This window comes from Salvelinus fontinalis, chromosome 35, assembly GCF_029448725.1.
Source record: "Salvelinus fontinalis isolate EN_2023a chromosome 35, ASM2944872v1, whole genome shotgun sequence".
Taxonomy (NCBI): domain Eukaryota; kingdom Metazoa; phylum Chordata; class Actinopteri; order Salmoniformes; family Salmonidae; genus Salvelinus; species Salvelinus fontinalis.
The window spans coordinates 5,116,850-5,144,093 of NC_074699.1; the positions used below are offsets into that span (position 1 = coordinate 5,116,850).

Sequence of the window (27,244 nt, forward strand, 5' to 3'; positions counted from 1 at the left end):
CGATCTCGGGCCTAACGACACCTGTGCCAATATATCCTCCAAACACCGGCTTCTCTGGCATTATCACTTAAGTAGAGAACGTGTGTGCGTCTATGCTTGTGTACTTACGTGTGTGCGTGTGTCTGTATGTGTGTGTGTGTGTGTGCGTGTGAGCTCATGCGACGGGGGAGTACAGCTCTCTAATTTAAAGTAGACACAATGCTGTTTTTGCTAAACAGAGAGGTAGTTGGCGCCTGCGTCTGGCCTGCTATCTAAATTCAGCTGTGATGATCGATCCCCTATTAGAGGCGGTAATAACTGGAGAAAGTCTGAAGGGAGATTGAACGGAGCTGAGGAGCAGAGAGTACAGTCTCAGCACTACTTATCTCTTACACAGGAGCACAACACTACTGTATCTACCCATGCAAGGCCAGTCACAGGGATATGTATGTGTGGGGAGATTGTGTGTGTGTGTGTGTGTGTGTGTGTGTGTGTGTGTGTGTGTGTGTGTGTGTGTGTCTGTGTGTGTGTGTGTGTGTGTGTGTGTGTGTGTCTGTGTGTGTGTGTGTGTGTGTGTGTGTGTGTGCGTGTGTGTGTGTGTGTGTGTGTGTGTGTGTGTGAGAGAGAGAGAGAAAAAAGTTATATCCCGAAATTCAATCTCAGTCCCTGGAGCACCAGCTTCCCTTTGAGCCTCCAAGCTAAACCAAGACAGTAGCAGCGCTAGCCGTTCTATACCAATACCAAAAAGAAAACACCCTGATGAAATGGACAGTGATTCATACAGTACTTCTACAGCCACCAGTTGTAAGGTTTCACATTGCTAATGGACCTTTAGTGCAGTTGAACTGGTTTCACTGCTTTCTTCTCGTCTCCAGTGCTCTTTCTCCTTCTGGTTGCTTTGGGTAGAAGTTACCCATGGGCTCAGTTATAAATCTAGGATCAGCTTACCTTCCGCCATTCCTGACCTTAACCATTAGGGGAGAGGCAGCAAGGAACTGACCTTAGATCAGTGTCCAGTGATGTTGGCTCAGGATCCGGTGGCTGTCAAACCAGATGACTATTGCAGGTTAACACGTCTGCTTATCTCCTAATTATGGGGTTAAAGGTCTCACCTAAAGTCCCCCCACCACAACACCCATACAGGTGGTCCGACATAAACAGGGTGGGGGGGGGGGGGGGGGGGGGGGCAAGACGGGGGAGAGTGGCCAGGGCCCAGGATTGGGTTTCCCCACCACCATAAAATATGTGGGAAGGGGAAGAGAGAGAAGGGAGATGACATGGTTTAGGTTTCCCTGGCTCCCAAGTGTGTTCCACATAAATAGGTGGGTAGGAAATAGTGAGGAGGTGGGCGGGGGCTGTATTTGCCCTCCACAAACATTCTGGAACGCCTCCAAGCGTCCTATGATTAACACCGTAGCCCCATCTCAGTGCCACTTGTCTGCTCTACCTTCAGAAGGAGGCGTGGCAGGGAAGGCTGCTACTGTGTTAAAAACACAGGATAAACAAACTGCCAGAAAGCTAATCTCTTCTCCATAGGAGTTGCAGACACTGGGCTGATCTGATCACTGCCTTTCTCCCCCGCAGAGACAACTAATGGGTTGGCTTTCAGCACCACCGAGCAAGACAGATAACTGCTACAAACACACACACAACAGACACGCACATAGACAGACACTCAATCGCGGATGCGCACACACACAACAATTTGCCCTGGCATTTTAGCCACACCTGCCCCCCCCACGTTACTTACACATAACATAGGCAGTACACTAGTACAGCGTTTTTCAAAATGTACTGTACCAGTGGCCAGTGAAAAATAGTCCTCCTTTTTTAACCAGCTCTTTTTAACCAGCTCATGTTTAAGACAAATACAACACTCACATGCTGACCAGACCGGACACGTCGCGTGCGCGAGCATCGCAAAATACATTTAGAAATCTATGTTATTCAATTATTGCACCCACACTGCTCGCGCGCGCCAACGAGCGTCTGCGTTGCCAATTGCTAAAACAGAAGTCATTCCTATTTCTGACGCAGATCGCGCTGAAAGTCCTGCCTCTCCCATCTCCTCATTGTTTTATAGAAGCAGGTACCTACGTGCCATCTCCTCATTGGTTATACATGGGTGATTGAAAGACGAACTGTTTTGCCGGTAGTCGTGGTAATACTATGAAAGTTTAGATGCTATCACCATATAAGTTCAACGATGAAAAAGCCTGGAAGGAGGAGAGATGACTAGAAACGTCCATTTTATGTGTGGATTAATTTGTCGGAGTAGAGGACCTTGTGCAGTTCAGGTAAAATAACAACTCAATGTTTACATCCCAGGACAAATTAGCTAGCAACAGCAAGCTAGCTAAATAGGACAAATTAGCTAGCAAGTGCAAGCTAACTAGCTAAATTGCCATACATGTTTAATGCTTTTCGACCTGTCTCCAAATGAATGTCATTGGTTCAGAGTATGTTTTGATATTTTAACCTGCGTGTCGTGATCGCGTTTGGTGTAAGGGGACAAAATACATTTATGCACGATAGCGCACGATGGCGCACGTGGGCAGCCGGCTTGGGTTCCGTGTTAGAAACCACTGGAGGTACAACTCACCACTACAACTGTGCCTCTGTCGCCTCCCTTCTGCGCAGTCTGTCTCTGTATCTTCTCTGCTGTCACTGTCAGTCTGTCACGATTTCATACAGAGCCAACATATTAAGGAACTGGCAGTACATCTCTGTCTCTCTGGCACCTTCCTACCTCCACCGCACTCACCTCTGACCTGTCTCTGCTAAGCCTCCTGTTCCACAGCACTGGTACCAGAAGACCAGGGGATCCCGCTGCCTGTGCTTGGCCCAGCAACATCCCAGTTGTGAATGAATAGACTTATATACCAGATAAAGAAGAATAATGACTGAATAAATGCTTAACAGATGACCATTGGTTCATGATACCTTATAAAAGCCTAACTGCTATCCTAAGGGTTAATTACTATTACACTATAATTTAGAGACAAAACATAAAACTGGCAGTACATCTGTCTGTGTCTGTGTGTGTCTCTCTGTTTTTTTTTCGTGCCTCCACTGCACTTGAATGCAGCAGCAGCAGCTGAGCTGTCTGTGTATCTATGTCTAGCATGATCTTTCCATGGCATAGACTGACCAGGTGAATCAAAGTGAAAGCTATGATCCCTTATTGATGTCACTCGTTATATCTACTTCAAATCAGTAAAGATGAAGGGGATGAGAGAGGATTTTTTTTTGCCTGGAGACAACTGAGATGGATTGTGTGCCATTCAGAGGGTGAACATATCGTCGTAACCTCAAAGCTCATCGCTAAGCTAAGGACCCTGGGACTAAACACCTCCCTCTGCAACTGGATCCTGGATATCATGACGGGCCGCCCCCAGGTGGAAAGGGTAGGTAACAACACATTACCACGCTGATCCTCAATACAGGGGCCACCTCAGGGGTGCGTTCTCAGTCCCCTCCTGTACTCCCTGTTCACCCATGACTACATGGCCAGGCACAACACCAACACCATCACTAAGCTTGCGACGACACACCAGTGGTAGGCCTGATCACGACAACGATAAGACAGCCTATAGGGAGGAGGTCAGAGACCTGGCCGTGTGGTGCAGGATAACAACATCTCCCTCAACGCGATCAAGACAAAAGAGATGATTGTGGCCTGCAGCAAAAGGAGGACTGAACACGCCCCCCATTCTCATTGACGGGGCTGTAGTGGAACAGGTTGAGAGCTTCAAGTTCCTTGGTGTCCACATCACCAACAATCTAACATGGTCCAAACACACCAAGACAGTTGTGAAGATGGCACGACAAAACCTATTCCCCCTCAGGGGACTGAAAAGATATGTCATGGGTCCTCAAATCATCGAAGAGTTCTACAGCTGCACCATTGAGAGCATCCTGACTGGTTGCATCACTGCCTGGTTTGGCAACTGCTCGGCCTCCGACCGCAAGGCACGACAGAGGGTAGTGGGTACAGCCCAGTACATCACTGGGGCCAAGCTTCCTGCCATCTAGGACTCTATATCAGGCGGTGTCAAAGGAAGGCCCTAAAAATTCCCAAAGACTCCAGCCACCCTAGTCATAGACTGTTCTCTCTGCTACCGCACAGCAAGCTGTCCCGGATAGCAAAGTCTTGGTCCAAAAGGCTTCTTAACCTGTTAGTGTGTAGGGGGCACTATTTTCCCTTTGGGAATTATATCTGTGAGTAAAACAGAACTAATTTTGCAGCAAACTTCCAGACAGGAAGTGAAAAATCTGAAATCGAGGCTCTGTTCCAGGGCCTGCCTATTCAACTGGCTTATATCTATCGATATACATGCACTTCATACACCTTTCACTAGATGTCAACAGGCAGTGGGAGGTGAAATGGGGTGTCTAGCTTGATCTGAGATCGAACAAGAGCTTTTGGAGTGACAGGTCTGGAAATTTCATTGTCTTCGAAGGCGCGAGAAGGCGCGAGAAGGAACCCCAGATTGCCTTCTGAAAAGCGTTCGGTATACACGGCTAATATTTATTTGATACATGTGATAATATCATCGTAAAGTATGTTTTTTTCAAACGAGTTTTATCAGATTATTCAATGTTTATCGGGACTTTTGGAGTTTTCCGTTGTTTGCGTCGAGAGAAGATGGACATGTTCGCGCCACTTGGCTAACTAAGGTTGCTAATTTGACAGGAGAAGAGGACATTCTAAAACCAAACAACGATTTATTCTAGACCAAGGACTCCTTGTACAAGATTCTGATGGATGCTCAGCAAAAGTAAGAACAATTTATGATGTTATTTCGTATTTTTGTGTGAAATGTTTAGTCCTATTCTCCGCCCTTTTAGCAGGCGCTGTCTCGCAATAACGCAAGCTGTATATCGTACTAAAGTTATTTGAAAAAATCTAACACAGCGGTTGCATTAAGAACCAGTGTATCTTTCATTTGCCATACAACAAGTATTTTTATGTAAAGTTTATGATGAGTTATTTGGTCAGATTAGGTGAGTGTCAGAAATATATCCGGACATTCTGGGAAAAAGTTGCTACATTTTCATAATGTCTAACCACGGTTTTCAGCTCTAAATATGCACATTGTCCAAAGGTTAGTGATTTATTTTATATTTATTGATGGTTTTTGCTAAAGCTATCTTTGCGGTGAATAAATGCGGTTGTGTGTTTGGCTATTGTGGTAAGCTAATATATTTTTATATTGTGTTTTCGCTGTAAAACACTTAAAAAATCGGAAATATTGGCTGGATTCACAAGATGTTTATCTTTCATTTGCTGTACACCATGTATTTTTCATAAATGTTTTATGATGAGTATTTATGTATTTCACGTTGCTCTCTGTAATTATTCTTGCTGCTTCGGTGCTATTTGTGATTGTAGCTGCAATGTAAAACTATGATTTATACATCAAATATGCACATTTTTCGAACAAAACATAAATGTATTGTGTAACATGTTATAAGACTGTCATCTGCTGAAGTTGTTTCTTGGTTAGTGACTAATTATATCTATATATTGTCGGTTTTTTGAAAGCTACCTATGTGGTGGATAAATAGCGTTGTGTGTTTGGCTATTGTGGTGAGCTAACATAAATATATATTGTGTTTTTGCTGTAAAACATTTAAAAAATCAGACATGTTGGCTGGATTCACAAGATGTTTATCTTTCATTTGCTGTATTGGACTTGTTAATGTGTGGAAGTTAAATATTTCAAAAAAATATTTTTTGAATTTCGCGCTCTGCGAAGGCAGCGGAATGTGGAATGTTGTGGGTGTTCCGCTAGCGGAACCCCGGGGCGAGAAAGGTTAACAGCTTCTACCCGAAGCCATAATACTCCTGAACAGCTAATCAAATGGCTACCAGACTATTTACAATGTCCCCCACACCCCCACTTTTACGCTGCTGCTACTCTCTGGTTACTATCTATGCATAGTCACTTTAACTCTACCTACATGTACATATTACCTCGACTAACCTGTGCCCCCGCACATTGACTCTGTACCGGTACCTCCTGTATACAGCCTCGCTACTGTTATTTTACTGCTGCTCTTTAACTATTGGTTATTTTTCACAGTAAGGCCTACATCTGTTGTATTCGGCGCATGTGACAAATACAATTTGATTTGATTTGAATAGATTAGAAAAAAGATTTAAGTGCCTTTGAATGGAGTATGGTAGTAGGTGCCAGGCACACCGGTTTGTGTCAAAAACTGCAACGCTGCTGGGCTTTTCACACTCAACAGTTTCCCGTGTGTATCAAGAATGGTCCACCACCCAAAGGACATCCAGACAACTTGACACAACTGTGGGAAGCATTGAAGTCAACATGGGCCAGCATCCCTGCGGAATGCTTTCGACACCTTGTAGATTCCATGCCCGGACGAGTAGAGGCTGTTCTGAGGGCAAAAGCATGTGCAACTCAATATTAGGAAGGTATTCCTAATGTTTTGTACACTCAGTGTATAATTCAATAGAAGGAAACAAATAGAGAGAGGAGAGAGAGAGAGCATAATAACAAAATCTGTCTTCTAACAAAATCATCTGTCGCGTCCGAACGGTTTAGCCTACAAACTATTATGACCCCTCTATCGAAAGATGGGACTCTTACAAACACGATGCGTCTTGGCACCCGTCTGAAGTCGGTACAGCCTTCAAAAAACAACACCATCATTAACTTAACTTAGTAGTTAATCACCCAAAGCTGGCCGGCACTCAAAGAAAATAAATGAATCGCTAAAAACAGAGATCATGAACATCAAGAACGTGTAATATCAGAGAACATCTCCATGTATGAGAGAGTAAACTGCGAGGGTTTCTCATCTGAGAGAGAGAAATAAGAGGAATAGAGAGGGAGAGAGCGAGCGAGAGCAAAAGAAAGATGGACGTGTGACAGTAGGCCTTATGGGTAAAGGGAGAAGAAAGAGGGACTGTTTACGGGGGGAGAATAGGAGATGAGAGGAGTGGAGAGAAGGATGATAAAGGATGGGGTGGGAGTTTATTTCCCCAGTGGAGTAGAAGCTCCATTTCTTATCTTCCAAAGCAGAAGATGAGAGGCATTTATCTCTCTGAAAGAGTAGTGGACGAGAGGTGGAAGAGAGGAGGAGAGGATAAGATGGACAAGATGAAGGGAGTAAGGGCAATAAGAAGGGGAGAAGAGGAGAGAGGGTGGAGGTAGGTTTAGAGATGGAGAGAGGGAGAAGTGTAACAGATGGAAAGAGGGGAAGAGAGACAATGAGGACAGCAGACGTGTAGAGAGGGGTGATGAGGAAGGGATGAGGATGCTTACTTCGGGGATAGGAGAGACTTCCATTATGAGCCTGTACGAATCACATCTCTCTTTTAATCTCTTCCCTATTTTTTGCTCCCCTATTTCCAAAACGCAATGTCAACCAATTTTTCACAGTTGTGTTTTTTCATCAGAAATGATTGCTTATGGGTATGTTTGTGTGTGTGTAAAATATGACTCATTTTCGATGTGTATCAAAATCGTTTATTTTCTTTTAAGGTATATATCCATTGTTAAGCTGGAATGGAATGTTCGTAGCCTGTATGTTTGACTGTGTCATGTGGTTGTCTCACCTAGCGATCTTAAGATGAATGCAGGTTAACCTCTAACGCCTACCAAACCCGGATCCGGGATCCCCCCCATCACAAAAGCTGACTAGCATGGCCTAGCCTAAAGCCACAGGGATATCATATAATAAAATGTTCATGAAATCACAAGTCCAAGACACCAAATGAAAGATACCCATCTTGTGAATAAAGCCATCATTTCTGATTTTTAAAATGTTTTACAGGGAAGACAAAATATGTAAATCTATTAGCTAACCACGTTAGCAAAATACACCACTTCCATACTCCACCATTTTCTTACTGCATCAGTAGCTATCACAAATTCGACCAAATAAAGATATAAATAGCCACTAACCAAGAAACAACCTCATCAGATGACAGTCTGATAACATATTTATTGTATAGGATAGGTTTTGTTAGACAAATGTGCATATTTCAGGTATAAATCATAGTTTACCATTGCAGCCCCCATCACAACTCTCACTAAAATGACTAGAATAACTACAGAGAGCAACGTGTATTAGCTAATTACTCATCATAAAACATTTCTTAAAAATACACAGCATACAGCAATTGAAAGACACAGATCTTGTGAATCCAGACAATATTTCAGATTTTCTAAGTGTTTTACAGCGAAAACACAATATAGCGTTATTTTAGCTTAGCACAGTAGCAAACCAAACAACAGCATTGATTCCAGCCAAACATAGCGATAAAGTATTCACCACCAAAATATATACATTTTCACTAACCTTCTCAGAATTCTTCAGATGACAGTCCTGTAACATCATATTACACAATGCATATAGAGTTTGTTCGAAAATGTGCATATTTAGCGGCACAAATCGTGCTTATACAATGAGAAAAGTTGCCATGTTGCCCAGAAAATTTCGGGCGCCATCTTGGAGAGTCACCTAGTCTAATCAATAAATAATCATAAACTTGACAAAAAAATACAGGGTGGACAGCAATTGAAAGACAAATTAGTTCTTAATGCAATCACTGAATTACATTTTAAAAATTAACCTTACTGCGCAATACAGGGTGCAATACAGGCTGCGATAACACAAGGCTACACGGCAAATAATGGCGTCTTATGCATTTTACTTTTTCAACAGAACAACGAATTATCAGCATAAATAGTACTTACTATTAGCTGAACTCCCATCAGAATCTTGGGAAAGGTGTCCGTTGACCAAAAGAATCGTTGCTGGTTTGGAGAATGTTTCCTTCCACGTTGCAATTAGCAGTACACAATGGCATTCGAGAGAGAGATACCCAACTCAATACAACGTCAGAAAATGAAATGCCCGAAAATCGCAATATACTGACATAAACTGATATAAATCGGTTTAAAATTACAAGATTATGATGTCTTTAAAGCCTATATCGAATAAAAACAGAGCCGGATATATCTAGTTTCTAAAACCAGAGCTTCTAAAAAGACATGCCAAGACCCTTTCTGCGTCAGCGCGAAGATCTAAAAGGGTGGACACCTCGGTTCCAAGCAATTTATAACCTTTGGGACCTACGTAGAAACTCCATTTCAACTCTCCCTATTCGCTGACACCTAGTGGAAGGCGTATGCAGTGCATCTCAACCAATAGAAGACAGGCAAAATAATACACAGGTCTGGGAACAGCCAGCAAAATTCTGCACTCTGACATACACATAGGAAAATTGCTCTAAGTCGAGTTCTGTTTCACCCACAGATATAATTCAAACGGTTTTAGAAACTAGAGAGTGTTTTCTATCCAATAGTAATAATAATATGCATATTGTACGAGCAAGAATTGAGTACGAGGCAGTTTAATTTGGATACGAATTTGTGCTATGTCGAAATGGCACTCCCCTAGTGGCAAGAAGTTGTTAAGAGGAATGCAACTGTAAGTTACTCTGGCTAAAACATCTGCTAAATGTATCAGGAATCAAGGTCAGACGCAGACACGTCAAATTGACAATGGTTTAATAATCCAACAGGGGCAGGCAATAGACAGGTCAAGGCACGCAGGGGTCAGAAAACCAGAGGTGGGGCAACGGTACTGGACGGCAGGCAGGCTCAGTGTCAGGGGCAGACGGGCTCAGAGTCAGGACAGGCAAGGGTCAAAACCAGGAGGGCGAGAAAAGGAGAGACTGGGAAAAGCAGGAGCCGAGAACAAAAACGCTGGTTGACTTGAACAAACAAGACGAACTTGCAACGGACAAACAGAGAACACAGGTATAAATACACTGGGGATAATGGGGAAGATGGGAGACACCTGGGGGGGGGGGGGGGGGGGGGTGGAGACAATCCCAAGGACAGTTGACAGGTGAAACAGATCTCAAATTACTGTATTGAACTATTTTTTCAAAAAATAAATACACATTGATGTCACAATTGTATCATTTGCACTGTTCTTTATTAAAAATGATGTTATTTGTTACATTTCACTCTATAAAACCTAGCAGTACTACTTATTTCTTGAGAGTGAGGCGGATACATAGCATTTTTTATTTTTTAAACATGATTATTTGTCTCTCTGAATTGAAACCATGAAATATGATAGATTTTAAACAAATAAATGTATGTCATTGAACAACCCAATTCCATGATTATATAGTGAAAAAAACACACTGATCTCTTTCCTAAGTTCTTTAAACAATAAAGGTTAGTGGCCTTCCGAGTGGAGGCCACATTACAGACTGCATTACAGTGCCACTAGAGATCCTGGTTCGAGTCCAGGCTCTGCCGCGACCGAGAGACCCATGGGGTGGCGCACAATTGGCCCAGCGTCGTCCAGGTTAGGGGAGGGTTTGGTCGGCCGGGATGTCCTTGTCTTATCCCGCTCTAGCGACTCCTGTGGCGGGCCGGGCACATACACGCTGACACGGTCGCCCGGTGTACGGTGTTTCCTCTGACACATTGGTGTGACTGAGTTCAAGGTTATGCGGGCATTGTGACAAGAAGCAGTGTGGCTTGGCTGGGTAGTGTTTCGGAGGATGCACAGCTCTCAACCTTTGCCTCTCCCGAGACAGTATGGGAGTTGCAGCGATGGGACAAGACTGTAACTACCAATTGGTTACCGTGAAGAAAAAAAGAACTTCAAAAGTGTATATAAACTCTTCTTATACTCCCTCATATACTCCCTCAATCTAAATAAACAGTTAGCATTTATTCCTGTCAATAACTACTGGTGGACTCACACACTGGACAATTTAAAACTTCCACCCCACTGCCTTCCATCTCCATCCCTATAACACCCATGCCCTCCACCATCCCTAAAACATATACACTGAGTCCAGAAGACATTAGGAACACCTGCTCTTTCCATGATATAGACTGACCAGGTGAATGGTAGAAGGTGCCAGGTGCACCGGTTTGAGAGTGTCAAGAACTGCAACGCTGCTGGGTTTTTCACACCCAACAGTTTCTCATGTGTATCAAGAATGGTCCACACTTCCCAAAAGACATACAGCCAACTTGACACAACTGTGGGAAGCATTGAAGTCAAACATGGGACAGAATCCCTCCACGCTTTTGACTTCCTTGTGGAGCCCTTGCCCCGACGAATGAAGGAGGTTCTGACGGCAAAAGGGTGTGCATTAGGAAGGTGTTCCTAATGTTTTGTACACTTAGTGTACCTATACACAACCCCCACTGCATGGCACTGCCCATAAGCACACAGCACAGCAGGCTCTGATATATTCTGAGATACTCTACCCTCTCCTGCGTGCAAAGTGTATAGTCAGAACACCATCTGACCCTCTAAGCCCTGCGGGAGAGCCAATCAGGCAGTGGTAAAGACAATAAGCGCCTTCCACTTCCACTGGTCAGGGGTCTGAGGTCAAGAGGTAGGGGTCGGGGTGAGAGAGGTATTGTGCCTAACCGGTCAGCTCTGAAATGATGTGTCTGGCTCCTGTGAGGAGAGGACCAGTGGGATGCTGTGTGTGTGTGTGTGTTTTAGTAGAGTTAAGGGCCTATGAGAGCCTGTGAACCACATCAGATCCCCACCACCCGCATGTCAGTGTGAACGATTTGTTTATGATCCAATGCCCTGACAGAGACCTTATACGAGTCTCACAGGATATAGCCTGTCACACAGCACGACCGGGAGAGAGTGTGTTTAACAAAGGACGAACACATGCACCCACCCACATATGCATGCTCACTAGGGCTGTCCCTGACTAAAATATATCTTAGTCGACCAAGAGTCGTCTGTTCTTTTTTTAAAAACGTGATTTCTCCATATATTGACACACCCTATGTGTTTCAATCGAATCAACCATATTCACCGAGCTTGTCTGATGCTTTAAGCACACTCTTTGATTAAATAAATAAGACAGACAAATGACTAGGGGGAGTCCGACCAGCAATTGATTTGATTGTGCCGGGCCAGGCTCAGACTTGCTGCACCGTGTTAAAAAAAAGACAGCGAGTAACTGTGTGACTAGCACCCGTTGTCTCCCTCTCCTCCCTGCTGCAACGACCACCACAGAACACCAGTCTTTATCACACTGTCCGTGTTGCTGAAGCTGCAACATAATTACAGCCATTTGTGACTGAAAAGTTCTGTAACCGAAATCCCTCATTTGTTGAGGAAAAATATTCCCTATTCCCTCAACACTTGCTCCCTTTACTTGCCACATGTACGCATCGCATGCACGTGACCAAAGACGTGTTCACACGGGACTAGTATTACTGGAGAATGTTGACTATGTAATTGTTACACAAGAATGTCCATTATTCCCGAAGACGATTCGGACGGGATTAGTTTATTCTAAACTGCTCCCTGAAATTTTTATTTTATTTTTTTAAATTGGGACGGAAGCCTGGAGTTTTTTATTCTAGGCATGAAGATACAGTTATTCAACATATTCAGGTGATAGGGCCACACTGATGACTCGAACTTGGGTCCCAAGTTTCTAAACCAGAGCAAAACATCTTTGGTATAGTGTCGCGATAACATTTAATTGAGGAAGTGTGATCATAATCATTAGGATACTTTAGTGATCCGCATTACGTCCTAAATGCCCCCCGGCCTTCAGATGTGAGTTAAACACAGTCAAAAGGCTATGCCTCGAGAAAGTTAAATGATCATTTCCAAACGTTTAGGTCAGTTGAATGCTGCTTTGCGATCTATTAACAGCAAGGGTTGCATTAAACAGCCTCAATATATTTGGCACTATTCAATTCATACGCACAAAAGATATTAACGAAAGCATTCACTGTGAAAGTTGACAGGCCACATGTAGGCCATTCATATATACTGTAGCTTATGTGCAGCAAACCGCAATCAATATCTGTCAAACTCAAACGTTTCTTTCGAAACAGGGAAGTCAATTCGCACGGGACTAGTAGTTAGCCCACAAAACAGTAGGTTATTCTGGCTGGAATTGTTACTCTCCGGCCATGTAAAAATGACTGCCATGGCAGGTTCAGACGGGACTAAAATTCTGTCTTGTGCTCGTGCATAGAATTACATTACCCGACCTCCCCCAGTAAAACGAATCCAGTCCAAATAGGGCACAATAGTGCCTGACCTATAGCATATCATAATCACATCAATAAATCGGTTTATATCAAACTCTGAACACCGTAACACATGACAGCAAAATGGATGCAGAGGACTTGACAAATAAAATCGAAACTAAAGTATAAAATGGGTACCGGTACCGAGTCAATGTGTGGGGTTAGGTAAGGGTAAAGTGACTATGCATAGATAATAAACAGTGAGTAGCAGCAGTGTAAAAACCAAGGGGGGAGTTAATGTAAATATTCCGAGTGGCCATTTGATTAATTGTTCAGCAGTCTTATGGCTTGGGGGTAGAAGCTGTTAAGGAGGCCCTGAAGCTTACGCACTAATAATGCCAGATAGCCCAAAATAAATGAAAGAAAAACCTCAATATAGCCTATAAATATAAATTGCACATGAATGATACATTTATTGCTTTCTCTTTATTCAACCCGCCCTTCATCCACACAATTGTTCGTGACCCTAAATGCACCTGCCCCCTGGACATAACCGCGGGGACCGCATCACTCACACACACACACACAACACAAAGTTACCCACACATCACCACATCTGGCTGTGAATATAGATTGTGTTTTAAATGTTTAATGAGGACAAATATAAAAGCCAAGCCATTTGCAGCAATGTTAAGTGTGCTTGGATCAAAGCAATGGAGGCCAGGCGGACAGCGGGCTGACAAATAGGGGATCTGGAGGCGAAGGAAACGCACACGCCTGTTTAGGCGAGGTGCTGGCTAGCGGAGTAGAACACTTCAAAAAGAAAAGGAGATCCGCACAGTCTAGGAGCTCAGATGCAATCATTTAATAACCTAATATCCAACTTTTTCGACAGACAAGCTGTCTTTAGAGTATAATGACAAACACTGCCGGTCACTAGTTTATATACTGTCAAAAGACACACACAGGTGTCTGCAATCATGGCCGGTTGTGGCCTGATATCATTGGTTCATTCTTAGATATTAAAATATACAAAAAAACGTGAATGATAGCATACGATCATAGATACAATTTGGCTACATAGGCCTACAAACATTTTCAATAGCAAAATCACAATATTCACAAGAATGGCTTCAGATCAAAGTCTACGTTGAGACCGAAGGGAGCAAGGGTCTTTAAATTAAAGATTCAGGCAGCCTCTCGTTTTAACAATAAATTGTCGAGGTCACTTCCTCTCCTAGGGAGGGTGACATGTTCAATGCCGATATAACACAGAGACGAAATCGAGTGGTTTTCTTCCAAAAAGTGGGCTGCAACTGGGTAAGTCGAGTTTTTGCACCTAATGGTGCTACGATGCTCTGAGATACGTACTTTTAATTCACGCTTTGTTTTACCCATATCATTTTTACCACAAGGACAAGTTATAAGACAAATAACTGCCTTAGTGGAGCACGTGATAACACCTTTGATGGGGATCTGTTTCCCTATTTGGGAGTGTTTGAAGGATCTACATTTATACGTGCCATTGCTTTGGAACGCAGTCATTACACTTGTAGTTTCCATCCGGGAGAGGCGCAAATAAAAGTTGTGCAGGGATATTTTCGGGTGGTAAATCAGAGTTTACCAATTGATCTCTGAGATTTCTGCCCCATGAGAATACAACCAAGGGAGGGTCCGAAAAACACATTACCGATACTGTCATCGGATCTTAGAATGGGCCAATGTTTGTGGACAATTCCCTCAACTTGTTCAGAGCACTTTGAAAAGCGGGTAGTTAGAACGCAATAATGCTTATTTTTGCCAGACTGTCCTTGAAAGAGATTTGTCTCGATTTGTTTTGAATTTTCTCAATGGCAGTATTAAATCGGGACCATTTTTTGTACCCCCTCTCCTTGAATTTTTTTGCGTCTCAGGCATATTTCCGTCGGAATCTGATTGGTTTGTTTGCAAATTATTTTGATTTGACAGAATTGGCTGTAGGGAAAACTGTTTTTCAAGGGACTGTTACGATCAATAGGTTTCCTGTAAAGATCAGTGTATAAAACGTTGTCCTCACACAAAATCAGAAGATCAAGGATACTGATTTGACAGCACAGTAAGTCTCAGGTGACAGATAGGGGACGACACAGATATCAGCAGAAAGAACCAGTCTGGCGCTGCTGCACAGAGGCTGCTTGAACCACATTATATGTGTTTGAAACAGGCTACAGTTTGAAACGGACATTCACACGCATACGCACAGACACGCAGGCACACGCCCTTCCAGAATTCCCATTGGTTACTCACCAGGTTCGCTCTCTGAAATTCCGTTTCAATGGGAAAAGCAACTCCTCAATACTATGAGAGACCTCACTGGTCAGCCTGGTAAAACAAGAGGGAACTCCTCCCTCTCTCAACCTGGAAAGAAACAGGGAAACGTGAGCATTACAGCTAAAGATAAATAACATCAAATCATGCTCAGGGATATGGATCACGAGTAGCACACAAGTTGATCAAAATTACCAATAACAACAGGAGATTGATTAATCATTCAATCCTAGTATATGTTATATTCAAAAACATTTTTTTACAGCGCTTTCAAGTGTGCGCAAGTGTGCCAGAGAACGTCTGTCTTTTCGCAAAAGCTTCACTTTCTGTAGCCTCGCAATTACATGGGCTCCCGAGTGGTGCAGCGGTCTAAGACACTGCACTTTAGTGCTAGAGGTGTTACTACAGACCCTGGTTCCATTCCAGGCTGTATCAAAGCCGGCCATGATTGGGAGACCCATAGGGCGGCACACAATTGGCCCGGCGTCGTCCAGGTTAGGGTCTGGCCGGGGTAGGCCGTCATGATAAATAACAATTTGTTCTTAACTGACGTGCCTAGTTAAATAAATCAAAATAAATATGTTTCCCAGACATACAGTGAATAAAGACAGCGAATGAGAGTTCATTACAGACTTTGAGAGTGTCTAAGTCACATGGTACTACATTATAAGAGACTGAGAGGGAGGCTGAAAAGAGTGGGGTATTTTAAGATGGAAGCGAGAGCAAAGAGAGTAAGTAACAGAATAAATCTATTATGTCCTTCGCCCATCCTTTTCTCCTCCTTGCTGTGTTTCCAGATGGCCATCTCCTTCTTAGAGGACGTGACCTCTGTCAAAAGCTCCAGAAATGGCTGCCTTTGGGCCCTGGGCCCTGCTGTACTCGGAGTAGACACATCCTCACCTACACAACAGTCTCCATACTAGACACTGACAGCATGGGCCTGAAGCATTAAAGGTACACCCAGAGCTACACACACACACACTCACGCACGCACGCACGCATGCAATCAAACACACACTCTCAGATCCACATGAGGTCTCTGTCTATTCTTCTCCTCCTGTTGACTGTTAATAGCTGGAGTGTTGCCATTGTTTGCCTGTTAAAAGCAGCCCGGTGTGGTAACAGCCCACTGATGGTGACATGACTGGGACAGATTGGCCCATAATGGAAATGCTGCTGTAAAGCTCTATACGACCAGTGGTAATGGGAGGTAAACAGAGCCACACTGTCTGGGGGAGAGGAGGGGTGAAGTGAGATGAAAGAAGAGGAGGGGAGGCAGGGGTGAAGGGAGAGATGGGGATAGGTAGGGAGGGAAGATCAGTGTCTCTTGACATATTACACAGATAACACACTCAGGGAGATAGTAGAGACAGCACTGCCCTCTAATCAAGCAGTTCAGTCATTCAAGTCCGATACTCTGACTCATCATCAATCAAGCAGGGTCTTGGCTGTACATATGGACACAAGTTAATTAGAGGCAAGAATCAAAGAAAAAAAGAGAGTAAGAAGGAGAAACAGCGCGAGAGAGAGCGAGAGAGGGAGAAAAAGAGAAAGAGAGAACAAGGGGAAGACAGGGGCAGGGAGATAAAGAAGAGTAAGAAGCGGGAAAGAGAGAAGAGAGAATGGGAGAGGGAGAGCGGTGGCTCCAACAAGGCGATTTAAAAAGATGACTTCTTACTGCTAGCAGCAAACACTGCAAAAAGTACATTGCTGTTTCGAATGACATTACTTCCTTGTGCACAAGAGAGCTTGGATGTAGTCACGATAAGTTAACAGGCCAAAGATAAGGAAACTTTCAAGTTTCCAATATACAAATCCAGAATAAAACCTCTCAAATTGAGGTTTATAGTTTGGCCAAGTTTGAGAGCAGTGAGTCAGTTTGGTGTGTAGGCCAATTGTGCGTGTTAAGAATGTGACCTGTGTGAGATGAGTATTTTGTATGAGACAGATATGCGTGCGCGTGTGTCTGTATCCCTCAAAAAAATCCCATGCAGGACTAGCCAAAACGCACGCACACACACACACACACACACACACACACACACACACACACACACACACACACACACACACACACACACACACACACACACACACACACACACACACACACACACACACACACACACACACACACACACACACACACACACACACACACACACACACACACACACACACACTGCCCGTAAGAACAATCCCATTCAAAGCTAACGCGATATTGTTGTCTCTTCAAGAACGACCACAGAGATAATATAGATAATCTCTCTCTACTCCATTACACCCATGTCCACCAAAGTAGCACAGTGCTACATTAGCTTAGCATACAGCACAGCAGTATCCGTAGCTCCCAAAGCAGCACAACACTAAATTAACTTAGCATACAGCGCAACAGTAGCAATTTCCCACAGCCACTTCTTTAGCTTAGCCCACACCACAGCACATCTCCCACTGTCAATGCAGTTAGCGACGCAACAATGACCACACCAGTGTGCTAGCAATATAGGGTTGCTACATTGGGCTTCCCAGAATAGGGCTCTACCACCTGGTGAGCAGTAAAGCTATTCTGGGAGAATGTTGAATACCTGGATGAAGTTGAAGAGGATTTTCAGAATGAGCTCGGTCCAATTTAGCAACCCTATAAAACTATAGCTGCATTCAACACATTGTCACCGATCCAACCGCACTCTCTGTGGATGCAGCTGAATATGGTGTCAAGTGTGAATGAATGCTAGCCTCTGAACGCACCCCTAAGGGAACAGCAGCAGACAAAAGGCTAGGACACACACACAAGCGCAAGTACACATACGCAGACAGACACACACATATGCAAACACACACACTGGCGTGTGATGTCTATGGCGATAAGAGGTGTGATTCTCACCAAACTAACAGTCAAGGTATCAGAGTGTGGTAAAAGGGGAGGGTTCACACACACACACACACACACACACACACACACACACACACACACACACACACACACACACACACACACACACACACACACACACACACACACACACACACACACACACACACACACACTCTTCCCACATACATACACAACCTGACTGAATCCCAGCACCTTGTGTTTCCAGTGTGTGTGTGTGTGTGTTAATCCTATCCCAAAACCTTAGCCCTAACCCGCTGGAATGAATGCCAAAACTAAACAGTTAAAACAGTATGTTTGTCCATAAAACGTTGAATTTCAAAAGGGAGACTGAGTTCCTGTTGGTCACACAGCAATGTTAACGACACGTGTATACACGCAAACACTCTACGATGCAAACATGTATTCAAAGAACCTGGGTTTGACATTTACCAGGGAATTAGCTTGAAGTCACCCCCTCCCTCCACTGAGATGGAATTGCATTAGGCTAAAATGTCTTCAAAGACAGCAATCTCACGCAAACTCACACACAAACACTCAAAGAAGCACACACACAGGCATGTATAGAATATACAGAGATAACACAGACACAAAGAAACAAACACATAGCCTGACTGGCTCTGACTCGTCCACACACAGTCCGCTCGGGGCGCCGAATTTAGGAGCGCAGGCAAATTACAGTTTGCATTATTTATGGGTAACATTAATAGTGCGTGTGTGGGTGCTTATATTTGTCCTGTTTCAAGTGTACAAGTGTGTGTATTATACACATGTGTGAATTGGAAATGTGGTTTTTGCATACCCCAACTCCCCCGGAGACCCTCGGAGAGTGGGTTCTGCCGTTATCACGGCGACCCTGAAGCAATTAGGGTTCTAGTGCATTTCTCAAGGGCACTGTCAGATCTTTCACCATAGTCCTTTCGGTTACTGGCCCCACGCTTTAAATCTCTAGGCTACCTGCTTGCCCATCTGCCATGTTTCCTTCTCCCTCTCCCTATCATTATTTTGTTTTCCCCCCTTTCTTTCTTTCACCTTTTTAGTGTGCGTCCCAGCACAGACAAGCACAAGCAATTTACTTTAAGATAGTTGAACTGGCTTCTAATTAAGCTTCCTTTCACCTCCACCAGCGAGTGAGTGAGTGAGTTTGTCTGCTCTCTGGAGGCCCTCCCCTGTAACAACTTAACCAAGATAGACCACAGCCCGTCGTTTCAAATGGGAACAAATGAGTCATAGTGGGCAGAACAAGCAAGGAGGTGGGCATCACCACGCACTAGCTAGCGAGATCCTATTGGCGCGTTCTAGCATACATTTGCATATTCCCGTTAGGGAACGCCTACTCTGAAGTGCGAGTGTGCAATAACTCAATTCGCCTTTGCACTCATTCTAAACAGTGCAATTAAAAAAAAAAACGTGGGTAAACAGGGTAAACAGATTCTAGTTTTGGGAACAGAAAATTGATTGGGTTGGTAGGTAGCCTAGTGTTTAGAGCGTTAGGCCAGTAACCGAAAGGTTGCTGGATCAAATCCCTGAGCTGACAAGGTAAAAATCCGTCGTTCTGAACAACGCAGTTCCCCAGTAGAACCGTCATTGTAAATAAGAATTTGTTCTTATCTGTCGAGTCTGTAACTATCATTGACTGTGAAGACTGTTATTTTATCAAATCAATTCTCTATGTGTAACTATTATTACGTGATTAAACTAATCATGTAAACTTTAATTAACTAGGAAGTCGGGGCACCACGGGAAAATGTTTATAGAGGCTCTTTTTCCCGAATTGACTCTTCAGATATTTTCATATCTTATCGAGTACAGTCTTGTATTAATGTATCATTATTACCTCATCAGTTCTCATTACTGAACGTCGCAAACCCTTGGATATCTGCACAAACCCTAGTTTCCATAATGAATCAGCGATATACAAATTGGCTTAATTATTTATTTACGAACTAACTAATCAAATCACAGAAATACATAAACAAACAATATAGTTATTGATTACTAACACAATGCATTGATAAGTCCCTAGTGGGCTAAACCGGTATGACGGCTTGGTAGACAATGGAAAAGGGTGGGGACAGATAAAAAGCAGGAAAGACAAAATGGATTCACTAGACACAGTTGATAATTATATTAATTGAAATGCTAATAGTTTGCACATGAATGGCCGGTCATTCGAAAATAATTGCAATGTATATATTTACGCCCGTATGTTGTTGTTTTCTCTGTTGGAATCGCCGGTCTGTCTGCTCGAGAGTCAGTTCATCAGAGAGTCAATGTCCTTTGTAGTTGTCGATTTCCCAGCAATACTGGATAGTGTCTGTCGTAATGGATACATCAGGCGTACAGATGGTCGTTGCATAGAATAGACGCTTCCGCGGTTGTCAGTATTCTCGTACTAGACTTAAGTAATTTTCAGCTGCAGACTAGTAATTATACGTCTAAGATTTGCTCTTATTCTGTAGTGATCGATAGTCTCAGAGTTGAACCATTTCCAGCCGTGTAGTCAACACTACACACCCGCTGGTCTCCTGGGCCTATAGAGTTGTAGTTAGTAACCATTTCAACATGTAGCATCAGCTCCATATTTTGTGATCTAATAGAATTGTATACATTCCAATGTGGGGACCCCGTCCCGGCGTTCTCTGACCTCATGTACATTTTGTAGGAAGTGGTTTTATAAAATGGGCGATTCCTTGGCCTCACGGGGGCGTGGACACTGACTAATTAAACTTTGTATAAAAATACATACTCTCATTTAGGCGAACATCACATTACTGTCACGTTCCTGACCGGTTTTCTGTTATTTTGTATGTGTTTTACGGTCAGGGCGTGAGTTTGGGTGGGTAGTCTGTGTTGTGTGTTTCTATGTTTGTTAAGGGTGACCTGATATGGCTCTCAATTAGAGGCAGGTGGTTGCTCCCCGCACTAGCCTGAAGGTGTGTGTCATTAGGTGCGTGTCCTTAGCCCGGTGCCTCCAGTTCCGGTGCTGCCCCTTATATCGAGGGTACCCTTTAAATTAAGTGGTTGGAATAGGAGGGTGGTCATTCAGAGGGGGAGACGTAAGCTGGGATTGACTATGGTGGGGTGGGGACCTCGCCCAGAGCCTGAGCCACCACCGTGGTCAGACGCCCACCCAGACCCTCCCCTAGACTTTTGGTGGTGCGTTCGGAGTACGCACCTTGAGGGGGGGGGTTATGTCACGTTCCTGACCGGTTTTCTGTTATTTTGTATGTGTTTTACGGTCAGGGCGTGAGTTTGGGTGGGTAGTCTATGTTGTGTGTTTCTATGTTTGCTAAGGGTGACCTGATATGGCTCTCAATTAGAGGCAGGTGGTTTTCATTTCCTCTGATTGAGAGCCATATTAAGGTAGGTGTTTTCACATTGTTTGGTGTGGGTGGTTGTCTCCTGTGTCTGTGTCTATGTACGTTGCGCCACACGGGACTGTTTTCGGTTTGTTTGTTTGTTTGTTCGTTTTATGTAGTCAGTTTTCCCTGTTCATGCGTTCTTCGTGTTTCATGTAAGTTCGTCGTTCAGGTCTGTCTACATCGTTTATTTGTTTTTGTAGTTTATCAAGTGTATTTCGTTTCGTCTTCGTCTTGTTCAATAAATCAGTATGTCATATTCCAACGCTGCATTTTGGTTCAATCCCTGCTCCTCCTCTTCGTATGAAGAGGAGGAGGAAAGCCGTTACAATTACATATTTTCACAAATAGTTTCATATTTACTCATTCATTTTATCCAACATCTAGATGTAAATCTGATAATTAGAGTGTACACAGACAAACAGAGGTACAGTAATGTGGGTCTCCTGCCTTCCAAATGAAACAACTTTGACAGGATTGTTCCTTAACTCCCACATTCTCAAAAGAAGAAATATTGTTTAATTATTAAAACATTTGATGTGCAAGGGCCTCTCTGTGTTCCACAGTTTACATTCCAATCTCAAACACTACAGAGCATAGAGGCAGCGCATTTTATGACCGTCATAAAACAGCAGACTTCCTGCTCTCCCCTTCTACAAGAGAGAGCACGCTGTAGAGAGGATCCACTGTAACCTGATCCTTCAGATCGTCATAGGAGAGTTATGACATAACTGACTTGCCTAGTTAAATAAAGGTTAAATAAAAATATATATACAGTGGGGAGAACAAGTATTTGATACACTGCCGATTTTGCAGGTTTTCCTACTTACAAAGCATGTAAAGGTCTGTAATTCTTATCATAGGTACATTTCAAATGTGAGAGACAGAATCTAAGACAAAAATCCAGAAAATCACAATGTATGATTTTTCAGTAAGGGGGATCAGCCCAGAACTACACGGCAGGACCTGGTCAATGACTTGAAGAGAGCTGGGACCACAGTCTCAAAGAAAACCATTAGTAAAGGACGTTTTCCTTTATGACATAATTTGTAATCAAGGTATGATTCATTCTGTGTATATGTAATTCTGTGTGATTAGTTAGGTATTTAGTAAATAAATAATTAAACCCAATTTTGTATTGCTGATTCAACTTGTTAGCCAGGGTTCATGAAGATAACCAAGAATTTACAACTTTCAGACGAGACTGAATTAAGGTGACAATTAATATTGACTGCTATTGATGTAAAATATTACTAGGTCTTTAAGAGTTTATTCGGAAGATAACAGCTCTATAAATATTATTTTGTGGTGCCCCGACTCTCTAGTTAATTACATGATTAGCTCAATCAGGTAATATTAATTACGGAGAAAGGATTTTATAGAATAGCATGTAATATCACTTAATCTGGCATAGCCAAAGACACGACACCAGACACCCACAACATACCCCAGTCACGCATGTGCTTACCCTGCTACAGCTATATAAATATAGACCACATACACAGTGGATATAGAAGGAACAGAGGCAGAGAAGTGTAGAAGTGGAGGAGTGTACCTACCACACATTATCACTATGACTCAGACCCCTTTATACCCACACATGCATGCAAGTATTTTAGACCAGGTTAAAAGTGCTTATGAAACCAATCACATCATCAATATTAACACTGCCTGGAGAGAGCTGGTTATGGGGCTCTGTTCATAAACACGAACAGACCTCACAGAGCCCCAGGACAGCAACACAATTAGAACCAACCAAATCTTGAGAAAACAAAAAGATAATTATTTGACATTGGAAAGAATTATTTTAAAAACAGCTCAAACTAGAATGCTATTTGGACCTAAACAGAGAGTACACAGTGGCAGAATACCTGACCACTGTGACTGACCCTAAACGAAGGAAAGCTTTGACTATGTAAAGACTCAATGAGCATAGCCTTGCTATTGAGAGAGGCTGCCATAGGCAGACCTGGCTCTCAAGAGAAGACAGGCTACAGTATGTGTAAACTGCCCACAAAATGAGGTGGAAATTGAGCTGCACTTCCTAACCTCCTGTCAAATGTATGACCATATTAGAGAGACATCATTTATTTCAGATTACACACATAATTTGAAAACAAATCCAATTCTGATAAACTCCCATATATATTGGGTGAAATACCACATTGTGCCATCACAAAAGCAAGATTTGTGACCTTTTGCCACAAGAAAAGGGCGACCAGTGAAGAACAAACACAATCGTAAATACAACCCATATGTATGTTGATTTATTTTCCCTTTTGTACTTTAACTATTTGCACATCGTTGCATCACTGCATTCTGCTATAATATGACATTTGAAAAGTATTCCTTTGGAATGTTTGTGGGTGTAATGTACATACTGTAAAATAATGTACCTTTATTTTAACTAGGCAAGTCAGTTAAGAGCAAATTCTTATTTATAAAGATGGCCTACGAACAGTGGGTTAACTGCCTTGTTCAGGGGCAGAAAGGCAGATTTTTACCTACCAGCTCAGGGATTCGAACTAGCAACCTTTTGATAACTGACCCAAAGCTCTAACCACTAGGCTACCTGCCACCCCACTATTGTTTATTGTTTATTTCCCTTTTGTTTATTATCTATTTCACTTGCTTTTGCAAAGTAAACATGTGTTTCCCACGCCAATAAAGCCCTTTGAATTTAATAGAGAAAGAGAGAGGCAAAGAGAGGAGAGAGAAGGAAGCTCAGGTCTTTAAGTCTTCAGCCTTACCTTGCCTCTCCATTCCATCCTCTGTCTCTCCTCCCCTATCTTTCTGCCTCTCTCTCACTCTGCCTCTCAATCTTACCCTCCCTCTGCGTCACCCTGCATCCCTTCATGTGTCACCCTGCCTATGTTCTCCTCTGTGTTGCTCTCAGCACAGAATGTCAGTCCGAATGGAACTATAGGAACAACCAAACATAAAACCTCAGTCATCACATCCACACTCCCATGCAGAAAGCAGCTGCTCCCCCTGACCGTCCTGAAATATTTAATTAGTTCTCGTGCCTCAATTTAGCTTGTCACTTTGTCCTTACTCGGCATCCCCCGCATGGCCTCTGTAGTCAGAAAATATGTCACTTTAGGAGAAATGGCATTCAGATCGTATTTGGGGGGGGGGGGGGGGGGGGGGAAAGAGAGAGAGAGAGAGAGAGAGAGAGAGAGAGAGAGAGAGAGAGAGAGAGAGAGAGAGAGAGAGAGAGAGAGAGAGAGAGAGAGAGAGAGAGAGAGAGAGAGAGAGAGAGAGAGAGAGAGAGAGAGAGAGAGAGAGAGAGAGAGAGAGAGAGAGAGAGAGAGAGAGAGAGAGAGAGAGAGAGAGAGAGAGAGAGAGAGAGAGAGAGAGAGAGAGAGAGAGAGAGAGAGAGAGAGAGAGAGAGAGAGTGAGAGAGAGAGAGAGAGACTAGCCTGGTTGTGAACAGACTGTTCCACACTTATGGGACAGACAAATATCTTGGGGTGTGGGTGATGCTGCACCAGTGGCGGTCGTTGCTGTTTAAGATGAGGGAGGATGATCATTTCTTTATGAGCTTGGCCTTATTTCTATTACAGCATGTTGGATGAACGTCGTTCATATTCCATTCACCCAACTCAATGTAACATTGATAGGTTGAGAGTACTACGCGATACTCCCTGTATCCATCATGAGGTGGCTACAACCTAGCTATGAATTAAAGTTGACAATGTAGGTGCACAGGTAGGTGCACAGGTACCTCCATTCAATACCGCCTTGCACACTCTTGCCGGCATCTAGCTGAAAGCAGTTTAGCAGTTACACCGGCGGGCCTCGTGGCAATAAATTAATAAAACCAAAAGATTACCTTGACTTGTAAGTTCTAATGTTGAATAGTCTTAGCCAGTTAGCTAACATAGCATCCCTCTCTATTTGAGTAGCCTAAGCTAGCTATGTAAAACAAATAAAAATAACTCAATTCATTTGTTCAAAACTGTTCAACTATTGTCTTTCTCTCTCTTTGAGTCAACTACCACATTGTATGCACTGCAGTGTTAGCTAGCTGTAGCTTATGCTTTCAGTACTAGATTCGTTCTCTGATCCTTTGATTGGGTGGACAACATGTCAGTTCCTGCTGACATGAACATCACACACACACACACACACACACACACACACACACACACACACACACACACACACACACACACACACACACACACACAGACACACAGACACACAGACACACAGACAGACAGACAGACAGACAGACAGACAGACAGACAGACAGACAGACAGACACACAGACACACAGACACACAGACAGAGAATACCTCATAATGACTAAATGAAAACAGGTTTTTAGAATTTTTTTGCAAATGTATTAAAAATAATAAGTATTCAGACCCTTTGCTATGAGACTCGAAATTGAGGTCAAGTGCATCTTCAGAGGTTTCTACAACTTGATTGGAGTCCACCTGTGGTGGCCATGAAGTCGAAGGAATTGTCCGTAGAGGATTGTGTCGAGGCACAGATCTGGGGAAGGGTAGCAAAAAACATTTCTGCAGCATTGAAGGTCCCCAAGAACACAGTGGCCTCCATCATTCTTAAATAGAAGAAGTTTGGAATCACCAAGACTTTTCCTAGAGCTGGCCGCCAAGCCAAACTGAGCATTCGGGGGAGAAGGGCCTTGGTCATGGTAGTGACCAAGAACCCGAAGGTTCAGAGTTCAGACAGAGCTCCAGAGTTTATCTGTGGAGATGGGAGAACCTTCAAGAATAACAACCATCTCTGCAGCACTCCACCAATCAGGCCTTTATGGTAGATTGGCCAGACTGAAGCCACTCCTCAGTAAAACATCCCACTTGGAGAGATCATTGATTAAAACCTGCTCCAGAGCACTCAGGAACTGACTGGACAACAACCCTAAGCACACAGCCGATACAACACAGGAGCGACTTCGGGACAAGTCTCTGAATGTCCTTGAGCCGGTCAGCCAGAGCCCGGACTTGAACCCGATCGACATCTCTGGATAGACCTGAAAATAGCTGTGCAGCAACTCTCCCCATCCAACCTGACAGAGTTTGAGCGGTAGTGCAGAGAAGAATGGGAGAAACTCCCCAAATACAGGTGTGCCATGCTTATAAGGTCATACCCAAGAAGACTCAAGGCTGTAATCGCTGCCAAAGGTGCTTCATTTTAGTACTGAGTAAAGGGTCTGAATATGTACGTAAATGTGATATTTCCGTTTTTTTCATACATTTGCAAAAATGTGTAGATTTTGTGTGTAGATTGGCGATGGGGTAAAAAAACTATTTTATCCATTTTAGAATAAGGCTGTAATGTAACAAAATGTGGAAAAAGTCAAGGGGTCTGAATACTTTCCGAATGCACTGTAGATGGTCTTTGTCACACCCTGACCATAGATTGCTTTGTACGTTTCCATGTTTTGTTTGGTCAGGGTGTGATGTGGGTGGGCATTCTATGTTGTATGTCTAGGTTATCTGTTTCTATGTGTTTGGCCTAGTATGGTTCTCAATCAGAGGCAGGTGTCAGTCGTTGTCTCTGATTGGGAGCCATATTAAGGTAGCCTGTTTTTCATTGTGTTTTGTGGGTGATTATTTTCTGGTCTGTGTTTATGTCACATGACAGAACTGTTGCGTTTCGTTCTCCTTTGTTATTTTGTTTAGTGTTCTCTG

At 43.3% G+C, this 27,244-nt stretch overlaps 1 protein-coding gene across 2 annotated transcripts in view; it reads right to left on the minus strand.

Moving 5' to 3' along the window:
* The window catches only part of LOC129834279 (xylosyl- and glucuronyltransferase LARGE2s-like), a 224,494-nt gene that overhangs the window by 46,345 nt on the left and 150,905 nt on the right, over window positions 1-27,244 (minus strand). For both annotated transcript variants that reach the window (XM_055899127.1, XM_055899126.1), the window contains one exon: window positions 15,303-15,413. The gene's annotated coding sequence lies outside the window, so the exon portion shown is untranslated. The remainder of the gene's footprint in view (window positions 1-15,302; window positions 15,414-27,244) is intronic.